The sequence below is a fragment of the Bicyclus anynana genome, chromosome 20 (genome assembly GCF_947172395.1).
Source record: "Bicyclus anynana chromosome 20, ilBicAnyn1.1, whole genome shotgun sequence".
In the NCBI taxonomy this organism is placed as follows: Eukaryota; Metazoa; Arthropoda; class Insecta; order Lepidoptera; family Nymphalidae; genus Bicyclus; species Bicyclus anynana.
The window spans coordinates 5,534,674-5,553,236 of NC_069102.1; the positions used below are offsets into that span (position 1 = coordinate 5,534,674).

General features: G+C 35.4%; 2 protein-coding genes across 3 annotated transcripts in view; one reads left to right on the forward strand and one right to left on the reverse strand.

Moving 5' to 3' along the window:
- LOC112052743 (ceramide transfer protein) overlaps positions 1–18,563 on the reverse strand; it is a 56,888-nt gene that overhangs the window by 23,411 nt on the left and 14,914 nt on the right. The window lies entirely within an intron of this gene.
- Positions 1–18,563, forward strand: part of LOC112052742 (RNA polymerase II subunit A C-terminal domain phosphatase) — a 53,163-nt gene that overhangs the window by 6,701 nt on the left and 27,899 nt on the right. The window contains exon 1 of one of the 2 annotated variants that reach the window (XM_052887638.1): positions 89–232. The exons of the other annotated variant lie outside the window; for it this stretch is intronic. The gene's annotated coding sequence lies outside the window, so the exon portion shown is untranslated. Of the gene's footprint in view, positions 1–88; positions 233–18,563 lie in introns of those variants that run through there. 2 annotated transcript variants of the gene reach the window in all.

Sequence of the window (18,563 nt, forward strand, 5' to 3'; positions counted from 1 at the left end):
TAATCTGTACTGTTTATTAATGATTATGGTTTTATTCTGAGGTTGGTAGGGTATTGTGATATATACTCTATGAAAAAAAAAAGAGGCGAACATGCGATTATGTGGCGTGAAGTAAATTTAATTAATGTATTATCCATCTACCAAAGTAACGATTTGTTTAAGAATGAGTAATAAGTTATTTGAAATACAGTTTATACATTCCAGCTTGTGTTATTTTATTCCATTGCTTTTACAAGCAACATGAAAGTGACTATAGCAGATGCTATAACAATAACAAAAAAAAGGCAGGCTGCTACGATAGTGAAAGTCGAATTATTAGTGAACGTGCCTCTTGCTTAGGTTACACTATTCTAGTCTCTTTGGTCGAGTGGTTAGTATATGTGACAGGGGCGTAGCTACCTCCGTATCAGCCTTTTGAAAGTCTCAATAGCTCAACGGTAAGAGCGATTAGACTTATCACCGAGGGGTGGTGGTTCGATCCCCGTCCCGTTGGTCTTTTGTCGTACCCACTCCTAGCACAGTCTATCCCTACTAGCTGGAGGCGATTGGGAATATTAGTCAGTCATTATTATAAAGGACTAGCTGACGCTGCGCGGTTTCACTCGCGTGGTTCCCGTTCCCGTAGAAATACGCGGATAATATATAGTCTATAGCCTTCCTCGATAAATGGGCTATCTAACACTGAAAGAATTTTTTAAGTTCCTAAGATTAGCGCGTTCAATTAAACAAACAAACAAACTATTCAGCTTTATAATATTAGTATAGATATGGCAAATATTCTTTAAAAAAACACATTTGAAACTTTAAGTTATCTCATGATTTAATGGTAAGTAAAGACGAAAACTTAAAATTATAGTTACGAGGGTTCCAAAGCGCGTTGGTCCGAAAAGACTCCACAACAAACTCAGCTAAGGTTTATTTTTTTCACCCATAAAAAATACAGTTTATAACCTGGAAGAAACTATCGTAAATCATACTACCATTCAAACGGTATTTCAAAATAGACAGCAAGGTTAAACCATAGTTTTGAGTCAACAAAAAACGAATGCGCGGCGCAAACAAAAGAGATTATTAGTCTTTGTTCTGGATGAAGCGGAATTAACACATTAGAGCTCTTACGTAACCCAACGGCTACTTCACGCTGTGCTATGGTGTAAAGTAACACTGAAAACATAACAGTAAAGATTCCCAAATGGCCTATCTTATACGTAAACCTTAACCTTATAGCATATTGAAAATAACATAGAACAAGAGAAAAACTACCCATTTTAAAACTGTTGCCAACTGTTGCAACGGCAAAAAGGTCAAAAACATAGAAAAAGCGGTTGTGGTGTGTTTTGTGGTGTAGTAGAAGGTAATCTCTGGTTCTACTAACCGATTTTGCAAATAATTTTACCATTAGAAAGTCGTGTTATTTGTGAAAGTCATAAGACTATATTTTATCCCCGTATTTACACGAAAACGGGAACTACGCAGGTGAAACCGCAGGGCATATGCTAACTCTAAATAAGATAAACTAGAGAGCGATCACCTATTTTAAATCTGCCAACTCTTGCTTACAACGGCAAAAACACCAAAAACATAAAAAGCCATTCTTCTATGTTTTTGGTCTCTCTTGTAGACAAAATAAATACCGCCTTCGAAAACTACAGAAATTCTATATAATATTGAAAGACTACACCCATTTTAGTCTGTCAAATCCCAATTTAAAACGAAAATGAAACCTAACAACCTCACAATGATCGTAATACCGAGAAACGAAACATTAGATATAACCTATAAGAAGTTATAGTATAGTCTAGTGCCAGAGAAAGCAACAACTTAAAGCAACAGAAAGTATTACAAGAGGCACATATAGCAACATGTTACAATGTAAAACATCTAAAACATTCACGTACCCTTCACATCGCGACCATCTAAAAACGGAACGGCAGACAGTGTGTGAGGCCACGCCAAAAGACCATAGGGAATGGGCAAATAAAGGGGGATGGTGACGTCAGAACTAGGAAATATCCATCTACATATTATCTATACGCCGTGTCTGTCGTATCGAGGATAGTAGGGTTGCCATGGGTTCTAACCGTCATGAATATCAAATCAATCAAGATATATGCCATCATTTTCTAGGCGGCTAATGAAACCATTCGTTTCCACATAAATTCCTCAAGTCAGATCTTTAAAAAAAAACAGTTGATTGGTTCAGTGCTTTCAAAGTTTATGAAACGTCAGGTTACTAGTACTTAGACTCTACGCCACAAAAAAGTTCCGCAGACGCGGTACTAAATAATATATTGTTGCAAAATGTTGCCAGCATAATTACTTTCTATGACCTATTTGCCCATTATTTAATTAGGTAATTAATCAGTACGTAATAAAAAAATTATTTTTATAAGTAGGTAAGAAAGGTCGATATAAAATGGGTTATAAATGTTATGTTACTTCTATTAAACACGTAAACCGTTTTTTTATATGAGGTATTCTAAAATCATATCAGTCCGAGTCTTGAACTCCTATGTAGTCTTAAAAGTCTTAAAAAGTGAATCAATTGCTGCTAAATGCGTAAAACCCAATTTTTTTTTTCAATACTTAGTATATGGAGATATGTCAAACGTTTTACTATTTTTTTATATGAAATTCAGCTTATATAGAAGGCGGTCTATGGTAATATAATGTATGGTATGGTATAATTTGTGTTGTGTCCATAGATACAACGTCAGTTAACGTCAAACTATGATTGACTTCATTAACTTGTTAACTTTTCTACAAACGAACTTTAAACAACTTACCGGACATTATAGGTCTTAGTCAAAGAGACATAATAGTTGGAAAAATCGATTGGTACCTACTATTACTATTGAGAATAATGTCAAACCCTTAAATATTCATTTTTGAGACAAATATCCATGAATCCACCGTGCGGGGCCATCGCGTGGCAGAGAGAAAATCTCCGAGCAAAATCCAAAAACATGCGAATGTTTGTCCGAAAACATGCGAAAAATTACACAACCTAATAGAAAGGTGCCGGAAAAAAAAGAGTTTCTATATTCGGCAACGTCAGTGGGTGGGTGAGCCATAGATGTCTTCCCCAATATCAGTGGTGCTAACGAAATGGCCACCCCCCGTCACTATGAGGGGTGCAATATACGGACTGTACGTTTACGAGGAAAGGGCACGAAATGGGGATGACCTATTTCCACGTTACTTTGCAATTTGACATAGTCCCCATTAATCTTAATATCATGTTATAAATGGCAATAATGTGTAATCTGTACACATAAAGGGCAATAACCTTAACTGACTGATCTTTAAACACACGCATTAAGAAAGAAAGATCTTTATTTTCAAGTAATGCCACATATTACATTATTTAATTCTAAATTATAATATGGTTTATCACTCACACTGTCCACTCAAACAATGCAGAAACAAAAGAGTGCCCAGCAATATGTGGCATAACCTAAAAAAGGGTCCCAACTCAGCATTTTGGCACAATCAAAAAAAAAGTATGTACCTAGCACTGATTTTACCCAGTTCAGGTGCCGCCAACTCAAACCATTGAACGGACTTGTATAATTTATTATGACGCAAACTAAAAAAGAGTTTTCTAAAATTCTATTTTCTAAAGTCACGCCAAAAAAGTTGCGGGCATAAGCCGTATATGATATCACTAGTTTGTTTTGTAACGTAAGCAAGAGTTTCGGTATCTGCAACTGTAAGGCCTTTTTTATGCAAACAGGCTCGCGGTTGACCATGATCTAACCTGATGGTAAGTGTAGATACAGTCTAAGACAGACATGCTTGCTTAGAAGGTGCCTATTCACTCTTCTTTTAAAGTTATAAGAATTCCAAACCCTAGCGGTGCGTATAAGAAAAGAGGATTCAAAGTGTTTTGTACGGGTCCTAGGGTTAGGAGTTACATCTACAACATAGGGACGAAAACTTACCCGATGTCTTCTACTAAAAGGCTTTTCTTTTCTAAAAGATAATTTCAGTCGTGTTTTGGAGAGCACGTTTAAGGCGTTAATTAATGATACATTATTACTTGGAAAATACGTGTACTACTACTAAACTATTAAAAATCTTTTAAATAGCCGGTCAAGTGCGAGTCGGACTAGCAAACGATGGGTTCTGTGTCATAATCTATAAAAAGAAAAAAAACCGTTGATGTATCGGACCCTTAAATATTTAGTTCATGTTACGGCGGCAATAATAATCTATAACTAAAATTCTATAAAAATAACTTCTAGAATCTTAAATCTAACTATCGCGATTCATGAGATACAGACCGGTGACAGACGGACAATTAACGGACGGACGGACAGCGGAATCTTAGTAATTGGCTCCCGTTCTACCCTTTGGGCACTGAACTGTAAAAATAAACTATCACTTTCATCAAGACATTTTGATATTAATCTCCAATAATTTAGTAAAAAAACATACATTCAATATGTATAAAATATTTCATACACGACAGATTCCGGTAAAACGTATACGTACTGCCACTTCTAAACATTTTATGTAACTTTTCCTCTAATTACTAAGCACAAAAGTGAAAGAGCACATAATTGCAGGAAGTGTACGACAGATTAATCGTCGTGATGATAAGCAACAAAACGCTTTTACTACTCAATTTCAAGAGCGTTTATATCTCAACAATCCTGCACAGGTAGCGATTACCGGCAATTACGTCTTGTACGTAAATCTAACATTATACGAACATGTGGTATACAATTTGTTATACCGCATGATTTAATTTTTCTTATATCTTCTATCTATACACATTTAGTAGTACATATAGTAGAAACTGGATATCTTAACAATTTATATTTAGTCGCGTTTAGTAGTTTCGGAGATCCGAAACCGTCACTTACGGTTTCGCCGTAGTCGGGTATATTAGATACATATCTTGAATGAGGGAGGACGCAATGTTTTGGATTTTTATTCGGGTTTAGGAACGTATACAACATATATACATAATATACATTTTTAATACGTACAATAATATACATTTTTTTTATAAAATATAACATAGTTTGAAAAAAGAAATATTGGACTAATGATTGGTAACTCAAACAGGCATTAAGAGTACATATAAATACAACTAAGCAAAAATTACCGTACTTGCACATTAGCAATCATTGGATTATTGGACAGAGAAGGTTTGCAAAATATTCGCTTGACGCAGCAATACAGAAATTGTCATCATCACCATAATGTTTTAGTATATGACTATTTTAAAGTCTTACTACAGAGCCAAGACTCCCTATTTTACAGGAGAGGGGTTATGAAGGGTAAACCCACCATGCTGCCCAACTCCAAGCTAAGAAATTTTACTAAAAATTTCTTGAAAGAAAGAACAGCATATCTCGTGATCCACAGCCAACACACACGCAGGCTAACCATCGGACCGATTGTTAGACCGATCTCCTCTCAGAATGAGGAGGTTAGGCCCATAGTCCACCACGCTGGCCCAATGCGGATTAACAGACTTCACACGGGCAGAGAATTAAGAAAATTCTCTGGTATGCAGGTTTCTCACGATGTTTTTCCTTCACCGTTTAAGACACGTGATATTTAATTTCTTAAAATGCACACAACTGAAAAGTTGGACGTGCATGCCCCGGACCAGATTCGAACCAACACCCTCCGTCATATCCACTGGGCTATCACGGCATAATGGTGTGGAATGATTTGTTAATCAATACGCCCTTCGTGTCAATCACGAGTCCTTTCACCCCGCGCTATCATCGATTTTATATTATGCTTAAATATTTATGGCATTCTACTCCACATAATTATTATGTCGCCTCGGTAAACAACATCGATTATTCACAGGCGAATTATATTCTGTCTGGGATATGGGATTACGTTTTTACGGTGTAGTTTGATCAATCCTACCGAGAGGTCCTGGGTTAGATTTGAGTTTGGTTAATATAGATATAGGAAGGAGTAAGTGTTAGTTAAAAGAACACTCCGAAGTAATACCTATTTTTGACTCTTATTATGATATCCTGTATTTGTAATATATATATCTAAAACATATTATGTTAATTATTTTGTCTGCCTAAATTTTGTTGGCCTGTATAAATAAATATATATACAATCTATACTAATATTATAAAGCTGAAGAGTTTGTTTGTTTGATTGAACGCGCTAATCTCAGGATCTACTGGTCCGATTTGAAAAATTCTTTGAGTGTTAGATAGCCCATATATCGAGGAAGGCTATATTATCCCTATATTCCTACGGGAACGGCAACCACGCGGGTGAAACCGCGCGGCGTCAGCTAGTATATATATATAAATGAATTGCTGTTTGTTAGTCTCGCTAAAACTCGAGAACATTATCTTGTCTTGGTCTTGAAATGTTCGTGGAGGTATAGGGACGGTTTAAAAGGTGAGAAAAAATCGAATAATTGCCGGGAAAACCATAAAAACAACCCTTTTCTATTTCCCATACAAACGTTTAAGAGTCAAGGGGTAAGGTAGAGGTAGGGTAGGGTTAGGGTAGGGGTAGGGTAGGGGTAGGGTAGGGGTATGGTAGGGGTAGGGTAGGGGTAGGGTAGGGGTAGGGTAGGGGTAGGGTAGGGGCAGTGTAGTGTAGAGTAGAGATAGGGACGAAGTGCACAAAGCGTAGTTTGACCGGGTCCGCTAGTAATAAATAAATTATCACTTAAGAAGCATATTACAAAATATGCTTTACAGCGATATATAGGTTAAGAAAACATGGAAAACATGCGAATATATGTATATTGGCTCATACATAAACATTACACACATAAAAAAATATCTAAAACATAAAGAACACATATATGTTACGTTGCCCTAGTTTTTAAAATATTTATATTCTGTGTACATTTCTTTGTATTCATTCTGTGTATTCCTACATATATTTTTTATTCGTGGTCCAAAGACGGCATGGGAATAGTGTGAAAATAAATAGTTAAATTAAAAACTATAGGAAACTTTTTAGTAATAAATCCGATGATTTAAAAATATTACGTACGTACGGTACCAGGCAATCATGAATCTGTTAGCGACGAACTACCAATACGCGATTACGCGCCACAGTGAACGCAGAGCGCATTTTGATAAGGCAACAATAATAGAAAACGATGACAATTGCAAGCAAATTGTTTTGTTAACGTTAAAGAGTTAAAAGTAACGTACATCATTCAACAATAAATTAAAAACAATAATTAAAATATTGGAGTTTTAAACGATCCATACAATTTAGTTTATCACACCTAATTAAAAGTAGTCGCATTTTTAAACTATTAGTTACTTATTCTTCTATTGTACGAACACTAACTAAGATTAGGTCAACAGATTTTCGTGATTAAATCATTTTTATAAAAATAACTTAATTAGTGATTACTATTAGTAGTTTTATAATCATCTATCTAATGTATCAGCCGGCCTATTCACTATTTTGGTATTTATTATCAACCTATTAAAATAAACATCAAATCAATTGACAAAATGTCATCTACATACTCATACTATATGATATCCACCAGTGAGCACCAGGATGACATTTGTTACAAAGAACCTCAATTTTCGTTGATGTTAACTAGCATACGTCAAAGATAGTATAAATGTTAGATCTTACAATAAATAAAAATTGTTAAAAGTTTAGTTAGATTGAATATGAGTAGAGAGCTAAATTGAGAAACAAACTGGTGACAAACAAGTTTTGGAAACAAGATACACTGATTAATTTTATGAATTCAGTTAGTTAAAGTAACAAATAATATTGGCTTCAATAGAATCACACGCTAACGCTCTTCAGTCAAACGGTTCTGTAAATCTAATCCGGGGTCTTCGATAAATTGGCTTAGCAACTGGATTACATTTTGCTTTGTGTTGTTTAACGTTCAATAACACGTTTAAATCGGGAATTACGAGTATTTCAGGCGCGAGAAGGTCGCCGATGCAAAAATCAGTAGCATTAGTATCACAGGCCAGTATTACCGCAGTAAAACTACCAACGTCAATATTTAATAGCTAATAGCTATCTATTTATTGCCGACTTAATGTAAAATTAACGTAAATGTGAAAGCTTGTATAGCTTGTAATTTGGATCTTTATTACTAAATCCAATGATAGAAAATGCTGCTAAGATGTTACTAGCGCATGAAAAGCGAGGCGCTCAAAAGAGGAAATTTATACACAACTCAATGTTAGTTGTGGTCAACAACGAACGTTATTTAAACAAATAATACCTAAATATCGTTTACAATGTCGCGTTGTGTTCAGGAAGTGTAAACGCTATATATTCATAAACATATAATGGAATTAAGACAAAATTGTGCGCTCAGTATTGTAGCCTATATTCGGATCACTTTTTGCGGTGTTTTTTTAGGGACGTAACCGATCTATAGTATACAGTGCCGTAAATAGCTTTTTCCGCGCCCTTTGCAAGCTTCTATAACTGCGCCCTATTTAAGTAGACCCTTTATCTATCCGATCATACCACCCACTGTGTCTCACTCACTAAAACTCAAACGCAAGTTCACTACTGCAAATGCGTTGCCCATTCTGATGCTTAATTTTGTATATTCTTGCGCCCTCGAGAGTATACGCCCTGTGTCTAGGCACCGGTGGCACCGCCCTATTTACGCCACTGATAGTATAAAATTATCATTGACTAAATTGCGTAAAAACCACACACACACACACAAAATTTTGCAAACAGATAGTTTAGGGAATAACATTCCTGGAATATTTATTCTGGTTAGTTTATCCATATTTTAGTCGTGCTAATCTCGAATTTTTAGGCGATTGATTTCTCTTTGACGTTCATATTTTTATAAGAAAAATTTCAAAACTATACCATAGAACAAGTACGCAATTTAGAAAAGTCACACTGTTTATTTCAGCATTACTTCAATTGTTTAGGTAATGTATAACATTTATTCGTAGTATTTAGCAAAATATTACATCAATATAACTGTTAATATAGGTACTTTTTTTCTGAACTAGGTTTTACTCTCGAGAAACTCTTGCATTTATTTTTGAGATAAACAAAAAAGCATGCAAGTTAGACACTATTTTATATCTATGCAAAAAAAAATCATCAATCGTTTTGCAGAACCTTGATCATTAAGTAATGTAAGTCTTTCTGGCATTGCATCAATTTGTTATCAAGTACACTGCATTTGCCTGGACGACCTAGGCTCAGTGCCAGGTGCCTGTCCATTGTTAGGCTATCGCATTACTAGTAGAGATGTAAGCCGATACTTATTGTGCAAATTATGTCGTTAGCATACTTTAGTTCATACGTACCTTGCCGCGAATCGTTTATGAGTTACTAACTGCTTTGTCATGAATTATGGTTTAACCATGGCGATGTTTTCAATATCTTTAAACACAAAATTTACATATCAGTATTTGATACTTCTAGACTTCGTTTTGAATTTGCATTTTCCTATAGAGTGTTTCTAATGAATATAAATTATATTCTTTATCCTCTATATTTGCATAAAAGAATATCATTCATCATCATCATCATCATCATATCAGCCGATAGACGTCCGAGCAGGACATAGGACTTCCAAACATAATGATCCTGAGCCGCCAGCAAATCCCTGCGATTCGCTAGATGTCTTCAGTCCACCTGGTGGGGGGGTCGACCAACACTGCGCTTTCTAGTGCCAGGACCTTAGGACCCCAACGTCTATCAGCTCTTCGAACTATCGACTCGCTGAGCTTTGTCGGTGACTTTGGTCCTTCTGCGGATCTCCTCATTTCCGATTCGATCACGCAGAGATACTCCGAGCATAGCTCATTAATTTGTTTAAAAGGCTGAAACAATATTCGCATTTTCTAATTGTATTGCCATTATTAACACGTTCGCTGCGGCATTGATATTTCTGTACTTTTCTCTCTTACTAAAACTTTATGTGGTGCGGTACGAGGTCCATTGACCTCGTATCTCTTGAAAACGCTATGCGTACGAGGTCCATTGACCTCGTAACCCTTGAAGACGCTATGCGTACGAGGTCAATTGACCTCGTACCGCAGCGAACGTATTAAAAGCTAACTCAAACAAACAGTTTAACAAATAATGCGTCATGTACTAAAATATTACTAATAATATTATCAAATTATGACTAATAACAATACTATGCTACATGATAGAACTACTCTAGCCACTTTATTTATAACTCAGTCTTCTTTTAATATTTATACTAATATTATAAAGCTGAAGAGTTTGTTTGTTTGTTTGAACGCGCTAATCACAGGAACTACTAATCCGATTTGAAAAATTCTTTCAGTGTTAGATAGCCCATTTATATTAATCTCCATGAACCATGAATGATGAATGGGAACCACGCGGGTGAAACCGCGCGGCGTCAGCTAGTTCTAACATAAACCGATATAATTAATAACTTTAAATTCTAAGATAAAATACAATCACGTCGGAATCGGAGATTCTCATATTATAGTCTACTAAGGTAAAGTGATCCGAGTAATTGAATTGCTCGGGCAATTTAATGCTGCATTTAATTTTTCTCTAGTCTTATACAGTACTTAAAGCACACTGTATTAAAGTTGTTAACGTATAAACACCAATAGACACATTATTTTAACACTTTTTTACTATAATAGATTTCTATTTTATAATAAAGAGAGTTTATAGTCTGGCAAGTTCGTTGATGACACTCCCATGATATGCGGGCGACGGGGGGGAAAGACTGCGCGGGTGTGAAATCATGCGTGTGGGGAAGTGAGGTGCTTCAGTTGTGGGTTTTCATTCATCGTTACACGCCCCCGGCCCGCGCGGACCATCGGGTGTGTAAAGAACGAAGTTGCCAAGCTACAGTTTAGTTCACAATTGACGTTTAATTGACTCTACAGCAGCAGCGAAGAGTCTTAACAACCCGAATCCTAGCGGCTTACCTTTTAAAAATCCATAATATTCATTATTGTAATTTATTTTATACGCTCGAAATGGGTATATAATATTACCACAGCATTTGTACTATCTTTACAAAAAACGCCCGTACGCATGACTAAAACACACATAATCGGGTTACCTATTACAAAATTTCAACCTTCGCTACTGCTCTACAGTCTTCTGCAGTATAGCTTTTCTTGTCTATTTATCTCCTACTATTGCTATATATATATTCTATGTTATAGGATTCATGTTTCTTCCTGTTTTGTTCTTCATGTTTTATGTACCGACACCATTTTTTGGATAACTCACGATAGTCAACTTTGAAGTTTTCAGTTTTATCTTCTTTTTTCATCATCATCATTAGCAACCCATATTCAGCTCACTGTTGAGCACGAGTCTCCTCTCAAAGTAAGAGGAGTCATGCCTTAGTCCAACACGCTGGCCAAATACGGGTTGGTAGACTTCACACACATAGAGAATTTAAAAAATTCTCAAGTATGCAGGTTGTTTTCCTTCACCGTTTGAGACATGTATTAATTAATTTCTTAAAATGCACTTAACTGAAAAATTGGAGGTGCATGCCACAGACCGACCGGATTCGAACCTACGCCCTCCAAATCGAAGTCAGAGGTCATATCCACTGAGCTTTCTTGGCTCTTATTTTTTGTAAAACATAAAAGTGAACGCTAAAGTAAAAATATCGCTATGCGATATGTTGAGTTGCCTGCTACACTTCGTGGTTTCCCGCAATAATATAAATTAACATAATCCGAGTCGTTCTAATCGAATAAATCATATTATAATATGTAATTTTAATTCAATGTGAGCAAACTGAATAACTCTATATGACTGAAGTTATTTCAGTGGCATGCCGACTTAAACCCTCATTCGCACGAGAGTTTTTTTAAAGGCCGTTAAAAAAGCGTTCAAATATAGTATAAAGTTAAATGAAGGTCTATTTCCAACGCAAAAATTGAAAATGCAACACTGCATGAAATAAGCGTCGTGTTTTAAAAACGCTGTCGAATGAACATATAAATGGGAATGCATTTGTTGTAGTTGAACGCTTTTTTAACGCCCGTTAAAAAAGCTCTCGTGCGAATAAAGGCTTAAGCCCTTGAATCCAGTAGCATGCAAGCTGAAACGCCTCTACTTTGTACGCGAACATCGCAGGTCAGGCATCAAAGCAAGCTGTGACCTTGGTAGGTTTAACAGTTGGAAATCTAGATACTTTCGATGTACGATTATCTCACTCATCCACGTGTCTATGTCGAGGCCAAACATTGGACTGAATCCGAATTTACAAGTAAGAACACTAAGATATAAAAATCTCGTATCATTTGTGGTCGCACTCGTCTGAAACGGCTCGACTGATTGTTTTTTTTTTGTATATTTGGTAGGTTGTAAAGATAGAATTTCAACAGATAGATATTGTGCAGGATTCGTAAGCAGTATTATGTGCCCTGGGAGCCCTTAAAGATAAGTACACTTGTGTGCGTGTCGGTGAGTAAAATTAGCTTAACTCTTACTCTCACACAGAAATGGCTTACGTTTGTAGTAAAAAATTTGTTAGGTGTTGCGAGTCTATAGGTAGGTATATATAGTCTAAGGTTGTACAATATTTTTCATCGCGATTTAAATATTCATGTATGAAATAATTTATAACAATGTTAGCCAGTTAATTTTCCAGTATGGTATAAAAATAATATCGATATAAATACATTTTTCACATTGAAACAATGCGCTTGTGTAGTGACTATGAAGCAAACGACACAACGCCGCTTATAAAGAGTGATTGAAAATGACATGTGATGTTAGTTCATAGATAATACAAAACATGTGTTGCCAGGTAGAAATGATTTACCTAAATATAAGTAATATTGTTTGCTTTTAATCAGAATCAAGAATTTTACAAAAACAAAACGTATTCATATTAAACATATCTTTTAATTTTGTTAATTACTACGAACCTACTACGTATTTTATTGACGACTAGCCGGCGCCAAATGTTTACCCGCATAGTTCCCGTTCCCGTGGGAATACGGGCATAAAATATAGCCTATGACGCTCACAAATAATTTAACTCTCTATTGGTCAAAGAATCTTTAAAGTCGGATCCAGACTACCCTCTACAAATTGTACAAACTGTAGGGGGTAAACAAACATTACCTCTTTATAAGATAAGCATAGATATAGATTTAGATCCAGAAGCTGTGTTTTTGCAATTGAATATCTAGATTTCAGGACTACTATTTTATTTCATGCTTCATTACCGATATATAGATATGAATACAAACTACAACCGGCGAATATCCTATTGATAAAGAATTGTAGCGTCCACTCAGACCTTGACGAACAACATCACAATTAAACGACGTCTATAGAGGAATACCTTTGTTTTTATCATACATTTACATCTTTTGGATATTTTAACGAGCAAAATGCAATTTGACAATAACGATATATCCAAAACAATGTTTGGTTTTACACAAACAATGAGTAAGTAAGGTTTGAGATGTTTTAGCAAAGATTTTATACTATTAGATATGTCACTAACACGTCGAAACTGGTGAAGCACAAAGTTATTCACTTAATTTAATAGTAAACCATGAAAGTTATTTGAACAAATAATACCTATACTAAGGGTAATCTCTCGATTTATTGAACCGGCACTTGAAACGGGGTCCTAGCTGAAAATCAGAGCTGTTTGCATATGGGGATCATAGCAATAGGCTGAGCTGGGACCTTTTTCTAGATTATGCCACATATCGCAGGGTATTATTCTGATATATTTGTGATATGTGGCATAATGTAGCAATTAAGATATATTCTTTCTTTCTTTCTGTCTGTTTTTCTATATTAAAAAATCTTATACCAATAGAAAGTCACGTTATTTTTGAGTGTTATAAGCTATTATATTGTATCCCCCTTTTCCCACAGGAACTCGCGGGGTATCTGTTGTAATTTATAAAGTTATTCACAACTTTACCTAAAGTTACGTTTGCAGAATGTATACTGGAATCGAGCTTCCGATATGTGACGTTGACACGTCCCAATTCCACGTTGCATTATCAAATTCCCAAAATATATTTGCTGGAGATATTTCTCCAGTAAAATACTATGCTTATTATATGCGATACAAGTAATGCAATCTTTAAGTAATAATTATTATTTACCTATTCGACCAATTATTTTTGTGTTTGTCGGTAAAATAACGCTTGACTATACGATCTCATCTGATGTTACTAACTACGAAGGAGTACCTACAGTTTGTTAACTGTTGTATAGTCTTGACTGAATTCGACTGTAATCTTAAATCGCTTAGCGGTTAGCCTTTGATTTTAGGGTGTTAACAGGCCACAGCCAAACCTACCACCAGACCTATTGGCAATTGCGTAAGTCAATCGGATCCAACGAGTCAAATCAGTGTCAAATTCCTAGGAAACCTGTCAGTTTAACAAAGATGGGATGGATTTGCTGGCAAACAGATGCGATAAAGTTACACAATTTCCTGAGACCTGAAAATCCTAAATAAACCACCTTGCGTCGTATTCCTTATTACTGAGGGTCGTGACTCCTAACACAAGCTTGCTTCTTGACGATGTCGCGCCTAAATTAACCAGAGTCTATTCAAATCCGGGATCTTACTTTAGGTAATTCCAGGATTTTACTGAAGGTAAGTCAAGGCACTACAAACGCGTTAGAGTGTTAGTCAGTCAGTGTTCTATATTTTCATACTGTTACTATCACTTTGAAGTTTACGCAAATTTATATGGAACTAGCGGATGCCCGCGACTTCGTCCGCGTGAAACTCGATGTAAACTTTCAACTACCCCTACCCTACCCCTACCCTACCCTACCCTACCCCTACCCTACCCCTACCCTACCCTACCCTACCCTACCCTACCCTACCCTACCCCTACCCTTCCCCTACCCTACCCTATATTTTTATATTATAGATTGAAACAGTTGTGCAGTAGTGATACTAGATGGCTGTTTCAATTCCTTAGAAATTCACGTTTACGTTACGTGAGTATCAAACTGCCACTAGGCCCTCAGATCTATGATAAACTGCGGTGTACGAGTAAACGTAAGTAAACACTTGAAAGCCAAAGCTATTTATCTACGGCCTAAGTAATCCTATTACAATCAAATGATGTAAATGATACTCGATGTATTGAACAGATGATAATAAGTACGAGTATATCATATTCAGTAGTATTATGCCATAGCAAAGAGATTGAATTCTTAAAAAAAGAAAAAAGAAAGGAAAGATTAAATTCCCAAGAACTCGAGAAGAAAAAGAAACTCCATTTTAAAAACACATTTAAAAAGAATAATATCTTACATAATATCATGTTTAAAAAGAATGAACGTATCACTTGATACGAACACAAAGACAGATGTCAAAGAAAATTTTGCAAAAAGAAATCTGTTTAACATAAATCAACATCAAATTTTCCGGATGTATAATATTTAGATTTATTAATACTATTATATTAGTACATACTGATTTTATAAATGCAAAAGCAACTATCTGAAACACTCAACTAATTACAGACTACATAAATTCATTATATCCCATGAACATGAACTTCTTTCATGGATCATTGGACGCCTACCATTAGAGGATAACGTCATAACTATTTTGCTGTTTTGCATGTATTGAGCTGTTTGTTAAGAAATCAGTCGTTAACGGTTGGCTTTTATATACGGGTATACGAGTACATGTTTTATATCATAAAAGGCATATAGCCATGTGGCACGTCTCACATTCTACAAACGCTAAAGCTTCGAAAATTAAAAAAATGTATAGGAACGACATTTACTATCGACGGGTCACGCGATCAAGTTGTCGATCGGATCTGTCATTCCCATACATTTTACTAGTTTTCGCAGAGTAGGCTTTTGTAGAAAGAGAATCGACTTGCCACATGGCTAAGGCATCTCTCATCATATCAACGACTCTACTGCTGTCTGCTGACACATGTCACTGTCTTGCAAATCCATCAGACTGACGGTAAGAGTTTATTTAAAAGCGCTGTTTGTTTTTTTTTATTTTAGCCTATATAGGGTTACAATATTTATGTAGTTGCAGATAAAACATCTTTCGACCTTGGTGAGTGATAAGAGAGCAACGAACTTCCTCAAACAAAGAAGTGTAGTGTACGAGAAGCATGAAAATAATAATATTACCTTTTTTAGTTTTTTTTTGTACTTTAAAAACATAGGTATCATACGAGATATTTACTATTTTTTTTTTTTTGCTTATTTTGCATGTTTTAGTTGCGTTTCTTCATACGAAACTAAAATACTTTGTATTCAAATTAATTAAGTAAGCAACAAGATAACTTATAAAAGCAATGCCTTGTAAAATATGAAATCGTTGATTGACTAACCGAGTTGATCATGAAATCTCAAGATCTAATACTCATATATGCTACGAAACTACAAACTTTCAATAAATCATTCATTATATTATTGCAACTAAGCCTGTCTATATCCTAGCCCTGATAGGTGCTATGATATAGACAGATTTCCAACGAAGGAAGGAAATCTTTATCACGAGAATACGAGAGAAAAGGTATAAAAGAGAGCATACGGTGCTGCGTATGGTTTTTAGGTCACGACGCGACGTCGCAAACCGGCTATGCACGTATTATCGGATGCCTCCGCAAGACCCATTCTAGCATATTTTATTTTACCGTGACTGCATCGGATTATTTACACATCGTTAACCGTGGACATAATGTTATATATCGTAAGCAGAAGTCTTTTGCAATTATTTGATTGATTAACGATTGATTAAATCAATTTGTTTGATTGAATGTCAGTACTCGGATTACCTAATCAACACATAATATTTGTTGATAAATCCGATATCGACGCATGCCATGTTGAGACTAAAGATGGCTGTAACATGTAATATCTGAATAACCCGACAACCAGCAACGTGGTCTAAACTTTACATCCCTCTTCTATTTAAGGCGCGCTATTGAATTAGTATGTAATTTTTGAATAACAATTATTATCACCATTATATTATCTTATAATATTAATTACCTGACGTTTCCAAAAGTGCTTAGAAACTAAGCCTTATTGAAGAATTTTGAATTTCAGTTTTGAGTTTTTTATTAAGGGAAGCCTGGCATGTAGTGAGTCATTTAAATACTCTGATAATTATGATGACGATGAACTGAATAGATATGACATCATAGAGTCAACCCCTGATAAATGGAGAGAGAACAAAGTGATGCAATAAGGAATACGCCTTACTATAGGGCGACTATATTAAAAGATATAGGGGAGTATAGACATGATAGGAACAATCTCAAGCAGCAATTTCCCATACAAAGTTTCAAAGCGAACATCCTTTCAGTATTATATCACACCTAATTTACATGCGTCTCATCAAGAAGCCGGAGCAGTGTTTAGCCGCAAATTGTGAATGACGTAATGACTTAATGAAACAGACACTGTTTGTTTCGATGTATCACGAAAATTCCTTTAGCCTGAAGATACCTAACAATCACTTGTGGCTTATGACTAATTATGAACTCTTTAACGCAATTTTGTTTGGCTTGATTGAGTTATTTGTAACTCTTTGCACGAGTTTCAAGTTACGAAGCGAAGCAACGAAGCTAAAAAGCGTCTTGGAAAATACTTGCTATTTAGCTTCGTTCCAACTTGGACATTGTTGTCTTTATAAACGACTTTTTTATAGATTATACTAGCTGACGCCGCGCTGACGAAGCTGGTTCCCGTTCCCGTAGGAATACGGGGATAATATATAGCTTATAGCCTTCCTCGATAAATGGGCTATCTAACACTACAAGAATTTTTCAAATTGAACCTGTAGTTCCTGAGAGTAGCGCGTTCAATCAAACAAACAAACAAACAAACTCTTCAGCTTTATAATATTAGTATAGATTACGGCTTTGTTCTACCGTATAATTTCCATAGGGTACTGAAAATGCTTTACCGACATTTGAGGAATTTATCCGACTTTTAAATAACCCAATATTATCACTGTGTAAAAAACCTCGGCAGAAAATTGGTTCCACAATTTGAATGCGAGTGGAAGTAGCGATCTGGTAAATCACTGTGTAATCTATGATTGATGTCATTGAAATACGGAACCTTTTTTCTCCGTTTTTACATTTCCTAGTACCGGAACGCTAACTGCACGTAATTTTCGATGGGACAGTATGTAATGTTTAATCAGCTCAAAATATATTAAAGAAATAATTTTCTTTTATTACAGTATGCATTAGTGATTTGATTTAATTACAGTTTAGCCTACGTATTAATTTACTAATCGTTAGTTTAATTATAAACTAAATTAGTAACATTATTGGTTACTCTAAGAAATTTACAATCATCAGCGTAGCTTAACCGCTTTATGTTATTAGCTAATCATAAACTATATTATACTAAGTCACAAGGTTTTGTCAAGTATTCGCACGTATTTCGTTTCAAAACTATACAGGGTGGTGGGGAGTTTTTCCCATAACTTTAAAGTGTTGACGAGTCCACTTATAGGACTGCATAACTCATATTTTTTTAACTAAAAAATAAAAACCTTTTATGTTTTAATACAAAGTAATTCAAACAATTCCGACTATCCATGTACCACACGCCTTTATCTATCGTTGCAT